This window comes from Stegastes partitus, unplaced genomic scaffold (assembly GCF_000690725.1).
Source record: "Stegastes partitus isolate 25-593 unplaced genomic scaffold, Stegastes_partitus-1.0.2 Scaffold354, whole genome shotgun sequence".
Classification (NCBI taxonomy): Eukaryota; Metazoa; Chordata; class Actinopteri; family Pomacentridae; genus Stegastes; species Stegastes partitus.
The window spans coordinates 127,229-135,657 of record NW_007578085.1 but is presented as its reverse complement, the minus strand read 5'-3'; the positions used below and the strand labels follow the sequence as shown (position 1 = coordinate 135,657).

General features: G+C 41.0%; 1 long non-coding RNA gene across 1 annotated transcript; it reads right to left on the bottom strand.

Moving 5' to 3' along the window:
• Positions 1–1,285: 1,285 nt before the first annotated feature.
• LOC103359094 (uncharacterized) lies at positions 1,286–5,524 on the bottom strand. The gene is made up of 3 exons (XR_520289.1): positions 5,425–5,524; positions 4,760–4,836; positions 1,286–1,672 (listed from the first exon to the last, which is right to left on the bottom strand). It is a non-coding gene; the product is annotated as an uncharacterized LOC103359094 (long non-coding RNA).
• Between the last annotated feature and the right edge of the window lie 2,905 nt (positions 5,525–8,429).

Genomic DNA, 8,429 nt, shown 5'->3' with positions numbered 1-8,429 from the left:
ATCTCATATATTATCAGGATCATATTTCAGGAGCTGTTTAAACTCTGTTGCATATCCTGCTGACTTCTACTGTTTATTCTGCCAGCTCTGTCTGGGTGTTGTAACCAAATAAAAGGGAAGAGATTTCTTTGCCATTTGGGTGTCACAGGTGGTGTTGCACTAGTCAAAGTTCACCAGTGGAATATTCATAACACACCCAAACCAGGAGCACCACACTGTAGATGTAAATAAGCTGGGACTTACACAAGTACTTGTAAGTGATTACTAAAATGCAGCTGTAATAATTTGGCTTTATTCTTACAGATTTGTTGTAATCATCATATAACCAAATTTCTATACTTTCTAACTGTACTGTATTTGCAATTGCGTCTCGAGAGAAACATATTTTAGGAAACAGTGTGACGTCGAAAGGAACTTTTCCACTTTTAAAGAGCCATAAACTGTGTTAGAAGCTGGTTTAGTTTCACCCAGAGGAGTAGGGGTCATGTCCTGTGTGAAACCCAAAGCAGCAACCTCTTTAGCTGTTAAATGATGCCAAATGCCCAAAACTTCAGTTTCTCAAATGACCACATGAGGCTGGCTCCAAAAATGGACCAATCCCCACAGACCCTCATGTTAAAATGTCCAACAGCAGAAATATTCCTGTTTACATCCTGCTACAGAAATGGTTTTGGTCTCTGTAGCTAGTTTCCCCGTTTATGACAACTGTACTGGAGGTAAATTGATAGATACAACTCACATTTTAAATTCTGTTGAAGCTTAAAGTTAAACATAATAAAGGGCGGAATGAGAGGTGGATGCATCAAAGGACAGTCCATCACATAGTGACAGCTGAATGGTCCACCTCACCTCCACTTATACTCCACTTTATTTTCATTTTTTGGATTAGCTGGGAGCTAGGAGTGATCAGACACTGCTGATCAGGAAACTTATGGGTCATGTCTTGAAGGATTCCTCGACTTTTGTATTGTAAGTGTAGTGGGACCATTACCTTCAGGCTTAAGTTTTGTTTTCACTCATTCTTTGGTTAAGTTTAGGCAGCAACACAACTTGTTTAGATTACAGAAAAGCAATCATTGTTTGAGTTAAAATACAACATGTTTGAAGCTTCTTCTCCATTTGCAGGACTACCAGGCAGATGACTGACATCTGAAAAGCATTGTGTGATGTTGGGATTGTATTTGTGACCATAATTGAGGATGCAGTTTGGTTGTATAGGAGCATAACTTTGATGAGTTTGTCAAAAGGCTGGATCCAAAGATGCAACTCGAGTTTGAGAGTGAAAACAAGAAGGATTTATTTGTGCACAAAGGGACACTGAGGAGCTTGTGAGGGTAGCCAAGGGGGTGAGGGAAATCCTGGGAATTTCCCGGGGAAGCTGGGAGGCAAGACGACAGAGGCTGGTTCTGTAGGCTAAGCTGAGCGGAGAATGCAGCGGTTTTTCGGAGAGGTTCTGGCAGGCAAAGACGAGAGAACATACATGAGACAAGGGAAAGTTCAAGCAAAGCACCAAGTTCACAAAGCACCGCTGGTTTGTTACTACGCTGAGGAGATCAATCCACTGGAGCTGGAACACAGGTGGAAGCAGGCTTTATCCATCGCTGATTGTGAATCCGCGTCAGGTGCGGAGGAGTGTGAGTGATGCTCTCTAATCAGGATCGCCCCGCCCAGCCTGAAACACAGACAGCCACAGCAACCACAAAAACAAAACAGAAAAACACCGGTCTACCGGCACAAAAATTTAGATCACCACAGATCTGGCTACATTAAGAGATCTCTTCTACTGTGCTTCTAGTGTAAGTGAGGGTGGATAAAACATATAGTATATACACAATCAAAGCAGATAATTTACAAAGTTACAGACTTTTTGTACAAAATGTTCTCTATGTTAAGCTGCAAAGTCAGCACAGTAGTAAAAATAAGAAATTTTATACAAAAAACACAGAAACTTTGGAAAATCTCCACTTGATTTGAACGGCTGATGACATTTATTAGTTTCAGATGAACCTCAGTGGTAAAAAGCATTTAAAAAATACTTAATAGATCAGTTATGAGACTTAAAGCCATAAATAAGAACAATATTTTGTGTTGTCAGGCTGTGAAAAATGTGTTTGACTGGTGTGTTTAATATTCCATAAATGCTCGTGGGTTTCTCACTTCTACATAAAATGCTGTTAATTAACACCTGTGACTTATTAATGAACAGATTTAGATCCAATAAATCAAAGAATAGTTCACAATTTTTCTTAGCAGTGACTAATAACTGACCTGTAAAGCCGTACGAAATGCTGTTGGTGGCGGTCTGCTTGTCACAAATTTAAAATGACCACAGGCCAGATTCCAGACGAGCTGGTGTACTCCATCAACGGTTACAGTCCCCGGTGTGTGTTAGAAGCCCCGGCCAGGCAGTTGTTAATTGCTCTTCCCTAATCTTCATCCACACAGCTGTTATAATGACTGTTTTTATTTATCCCCCTTAAAAACACACACAGAAATGCTCGAAACTATCTCTGCTGAACAGTGAAGAGATTCTGTGTGCTTGCCAGCCAATAAGTGAATTTGAATTTGATCGCTGGCTCATTTAGCGGAATGGGATTCTTGCTTAGCTGGGAGACAATTAGAGCCAATCAGCTATGAACACAGCCTTTCCATAAATCTTATTTTCAGGCTGTGCGGAGCAAAGTCCCACTGCTCATTCCAGTCCTTACCCTAAACACTACACCCACCCCACCCCTTTCCCTAAAAGGAATTGAGAGCATTGATTTTGCTGGGTGATAATTATAGCTTTCATTAACAGAGGCTGCGAAACAGAGCAGGCTCCTCTACAAGTCATTTCACCCCAAGGACATGTTTGTTTTGTCTCACCTAAATATGACAGAGTGGATCTATCTGATGACCGATGACTTGATTTGGAGCAGCTGAGCAGAAGTTTATCAATAACCAGGTCAAACACTTGCTTAAGCCACTGCCTTGTCTGTTCTCCCAAGGTGAATAAATCAGCCGTTAGAGGAGAGCAGAGATAGGTGAGCACACAGGGCTGTTAAAGCAATCACAAGAGTGTTGGATTTTTAAATGGAAACCATGAGTGAAGATCAATGTCATGTGAGAGCTTTGCAGAAGCATCCTGGACTACTTATCAGGGCTTATAAACACAGGTAAAGTCACAATTAGTCGAGCTCACTGCATACCAACCTGGGCTCAGAGGGGGAATTTGAGGTGTCGCAAAACAATTAAGAAAACAGAAAAGCAAAAATAAGTTTATTTTTTCAGGCTTTATCTAATATTGGTGGTGAATTGCTTGGATTTCTACAAATTCAGGCCCCTAAAAGAAATTTAAACAAACCAAATGAGAAATCAGCTTTTGTCTTTGATTGCGCTGAACGTATGCAATCATTGACAAGTTTTGATCTTTTAGGGGTCAAATGCTAAAAGCCTCCAAAGCCACCAGTGTGGACGGGATGAAATCGAAGTATGAATGATGAACTCCATCTCTGCTTGAGACATAATAGGCCCACATCTGAGCAGTAAAAAACAGGACACATCTCATACTTCACATGCTGTTCAGGAGTCAGCATTTGATTGATAGTAGCATCTGGATTTCACATGTCTGAACCAAGACTTTCTAGCACCACAGGGACAAGACTGACTGGAGCAGGGATATTCTGTTTTAAAGGCATCAAGTTGTAGGAGGTTATCTGCTATCCAGTTCTGATAGAGTTCAGGGAGGGATGTGAAAGAGAACATTTTGTGACATTCTGATGCTTAATGATGTCAAACTGAACATCATCGGCATAGAAGTGATGCCTGTTAAACAAATGATCATCTCCCTGGTTTATGCAAAAACAAAGCAAACACTGGAGGATGATGACAGAACTTTGAGGTACACTACAAGAAAGATGGTACCCATGAGGAGGCAAAGTTATTTTCTGAGAGGAACAATGTCAGACAATAAGGGTTTGTAACAGTGTAAACGGCTTATGGAGGTTGTACTTGCACAGCAATGCTTTGAACTAAATGCTAATGTCAGGAGCAACAGTGGTGACACTTTTTGAAAAAGTTCAGAGATTTTCAACTAGAAGCACACACAAAAAGACAGAGTGCTCTGAATAAAGACATTGCGTCTCGCTGGGTTGGGAAAAGAGACTTTTTCTCAAGGTGACCACATACGCTCCCTTCTCGACGGGAACAACTTAAAAAAGAGGCCGGCACCCATAAAAATAACTGTATTTTGACAGCCTTAGACATTTGCACCTCATTCAAAATGCTGCAGCTAGAATACTGCCAAACACCAAGAATAGAGAACACTTTACTCCAGTTCTTGGACTGGCTTCCAGTTAAATATAGAATTGAGTTTAGGCCCCAGTTATTGTCTATAAGTCTCTCAATGGTCCAGGCCCAAAATATACCAGAGATATGTTGAATAAAATCCTCATAGGCCGTTTTAGATCTGCAGGGACTGGTCAGCTACTGGTGCCCAGACTTCAATCCACACATGGTGAAACGGGTTTTAGCTGTTCTGCTGCCCATGCTGGAATCAGCCCTCTTGGAACATAGAGACTATATGACCCTCAAGCCACCGTTTCTAAAACTAAGTTAAAAACTATTCTTTTTGTAGTACACTAAGGGAATCATTTTTTATTCAATAAATTCAGATTTAGGCTTGTAAGTTTTTTTCTTATCTTTTGCCTGTAAAGCACTTTGCATACGATAAGGCGCTATTTAAATAAACTTGCACTTGTCTGTATCACTGGAGGCCTACCTCTGCACATGAAGGAGTCGGCTCGGGAGGCATATTGGGATTCAGCTCCAGTCCTCGTCTTCTGTTTTCTATTCTGTCTGTGTGAAGCGGAGAGAGCAGGAGAGATAGACTGTTCTCTGTATCAGCACTCCAGGGGCTGCATGGCAGGCAGAGACAAGTTGCCAACAGTTTCTCCATCACATGGAGAGTCGTGTGTATGCGAACAGTCAAATCAGCCCGCTATTTGAGTATCTGTATGAGCTTTTGCGTGCCTTTAGTGTATGAGCGTGCTGCTGCAATATTGCAAAGCGACACAACGTCTGAGAGCCTGTAGAGTTAGAGCAGAGGGAGAATAGAACTCCCTTATGAGAAACATATGTTTCAATGTGCCACGGCTAACCTTGGCTTGTCAGAGGAGCTGTTTGTTTTGGGCTATCGTCTATGTGTGAGTGTTTGTTAGTGCGTGTGGTAGCAGGAGGTACATCATCCCTTCACTTGAGCAGCAAGCTGCCCTTGGGTTACTGCAGTATTTCTCTCTCACTCTCTGTGACCCTTTATTACTCTCTCTCTCTCTCTCTCTCTGTCTCTCTCTCTCTCTCTCACGATCTTCCGGGTAATTGTAGCAGACATAAGCATGCATACGTGCTTACTAACACACACACACACACACACACACGCACACTTACATCCTCTGAGGGCAGATGTGCAGGCTTGAATGACCCGTTGTATCTGAGCGGTTGCTAAAAAAAGCAACTCTCTCCACTCCGAGGTTGATGGAATTGCATAATGAGAATGATGTCAGCATTGTTCCTCCCACGGTAACAAGTGACGCTAACAGGCATCGGAGGCGAGGAGCACTGGGGGGTGATTGAGATGGAGGTATAGGGGAGCGAGAAAAAGCGTAGAGCAGCAAGAACATAAAGGAGGAAAAAAAAATAACTAAACAAAGCTGCGCTGAGTGATATTTTTATGTCACAACACACTCATCAGCTTCAGTCACAAAGCGATGCTGCTACCCAGAGCATACCATCAATGGCAACTGGGATGCTGTGCATTCTGTTTGCCCAAATGACATTCTGCTGTTGGGCTTGGACACGTCTCCCTCCCACATGAAGCAATGACTCAGAATTAAGAAGGAAATATATCTTACAACAGTGGTCAGTTCGTGAAAGCTGAACTCATCGTTGAATATTTTTTGACTTCACTCATCTCTCTAGAATGTGTCTGGTTTCGAGTGTCACAAGCATAAGCACGCCGTGTGCAGGTCACTGCAGGGACAGAGCAAGTATTTAGACCCTATCAGTTCAAATAGAGCCATCGCTGTGTTTTTTGAATCGCCCCTAGAGGATAAATAATTAAACTGATTTGAAATTGAATAAAAATACTCACAAGAAACAGTTCAGCAATAAAGTTCTATTGTCTCATATTCCTGGATCAATAACGAGAAAGGAGCATTTCAGTGTTATGGCTTGATAAAGATCAAGCTAATCATAATTACTGCATATGTTCATAATTGGCAAGGATCACCAGCTGAGCACACGGATCTATTATCTTTGTGGCATTTGCTCTATGATTTCAATTGTACATTTGTTTGGTAATATGCACCACATGCTAAACTAAAATAATAATTACCTTAAGGGGTACTTAGGCATTTTAGTATGGCCTCTCCACAAAGTTGGTCAACTCATAAGAAATATATTACAAAAAGAATGTTGCAGGGTCAAAGATGTCCCAATTACAGTCTGTTGTGTGGGTCATGATCCTAAAATGCAGAATCCTCCATTTCTCATAATACAACAAACAACATTATTTTTGTTTGACACTCTGTGCTGCGGGGAATGGTCTGCCAACACCTCTTTCTCCTGAAGGGGAAAAAATGTCTGAATTGTTTTTATTGCTGTAAACCAATCACAGGTTAGGGAGGGAGGAGAAAGCTGAATGAAATTATACTGCAGTCTACATCCGGTGAGTCAGACTATTCTATCTTAAATTCACATCTGGGAAGCTCATCAAATTCTTACATAGTTTTAAATTCAATTAACTATCAAACTAACTCAGGTGGCTCAGAGGATGAGAAAAGGGTTGGGTGGCTGATTAAGGGTCCACATTTTACTTCAGCCTCTTACAGGTTCTTCCAGCCCTGACCTTGGGTGGTTTGGTCTCTAATAATGCATCATACTTATAAACACATTACAATTTTTAAACTGTAGAATCTTTCTAATAATAGTAATAATAATAGTAATTTTAGTTGTGAGGTCTTTTACATTTGAAATGCACCACAGTACAGAGCAGTACACTGTAAAGTTACTGAGGCTCTGAGGTGCTGATGTCACCTTGCAGAGTTTGTGGATTTTAAAGTTTGCTGCCATTTGAAGCCGCCTACATACGACCAGTCAGCCAGCGCAGCTTCAAAAAAAGACAGGAGTAAGAAAGTGGAGAAGTTTACGGCTGCAGCTCCAGTAGCTTCTGTGTTGGTGAACATGGTGGGCCCGATCACTTTCACAGCTGAGTGATAGTGTTGATTCTCTGCTGTGACGGATTCATTTGCGGTCATGGTTCTTTGGTATCCACTGTTAGCTGAGCTCATCTTCGCTCATTAATCTCAAATGGTTGCTCACTCGCTTGGCTCTTCATCAACGCTGCACAGTTGTTCATAAACACATGTCACCCTGGTCTGAACCCTCTCTCTCCCCCCCACCCCACACCTCGCCCTGTTACCAGGGAACACTGGCCTGTGTGTGCATACTGGTGCATGTGAGCAGCCGCCCAAAAAAGAAACAATGACGCTTAAACGAATTAAGTGGTGTGCTTGACTGGTAGTGACTAGTGGGGCTGTTTTCTAGTGTTTTAACTTACTGTATATGTCAGTCTTCCTTCTTTCCACTTCCTAAACATATAATGTGATTTCTTGTTATTGCTTCCTTGTTGTCACGGGCTAATGGAAGATCACACATTCATTTAGAACTTTTCTTTTTATCATAGAAACAAGTGTGTAAAATTCGACATGTTACATTATCAGCTATACAATTTAAAGATGCATTAACTGATTTGTTGGTACCTGGCTAACATGTTTGCAGTTATTTATTTACACATTCAGCAGACACCAAGTGTTATTAGCATTCATTTGGAGGCTTGTGTTTGTCTGCCTGACAGATCTTCTCCGGAGCCTGTTTGGTACATGCAAACGGTAGATTATCAGTGTTGTTTTGCAGACAGTGGGCCATCAAACAATAAGCTAATGGTTTGTAAAAGCTCTGACAAGCACACAGAAACAGCCGAGCTGAATGATGATTGCTTGATGATTTATGGCTCTGAGTGAACCGTTTCACAAAACACATAATTATCTGATCTATTGTTTCTGCAAAGATATGAATTGTTGTAGCTTTAACACAAGAAAATTAAAGGTAATTTCAAACTCTTGCGACAATAATGAATTCTCAATCTTCATTTGATGGCTAGCTATGCACACAGCTAAAACACACAATTGTTTGATCTGAGGTTAATATAACAAATGCTGATATGTGCAGCTGTAATTAAAGCCATCAATTCCAGAAAACAGAACAGAATATCCTTCAAATTGCAAAAACACAATTATAATTCCTATTAGAAGAAAATGTTTTTGGAAAAAAAAAAAAAAAGGTGTAACAGAGCAATAACAGAATTTAAAAAGGTACTGATCAGTACGCGGCAA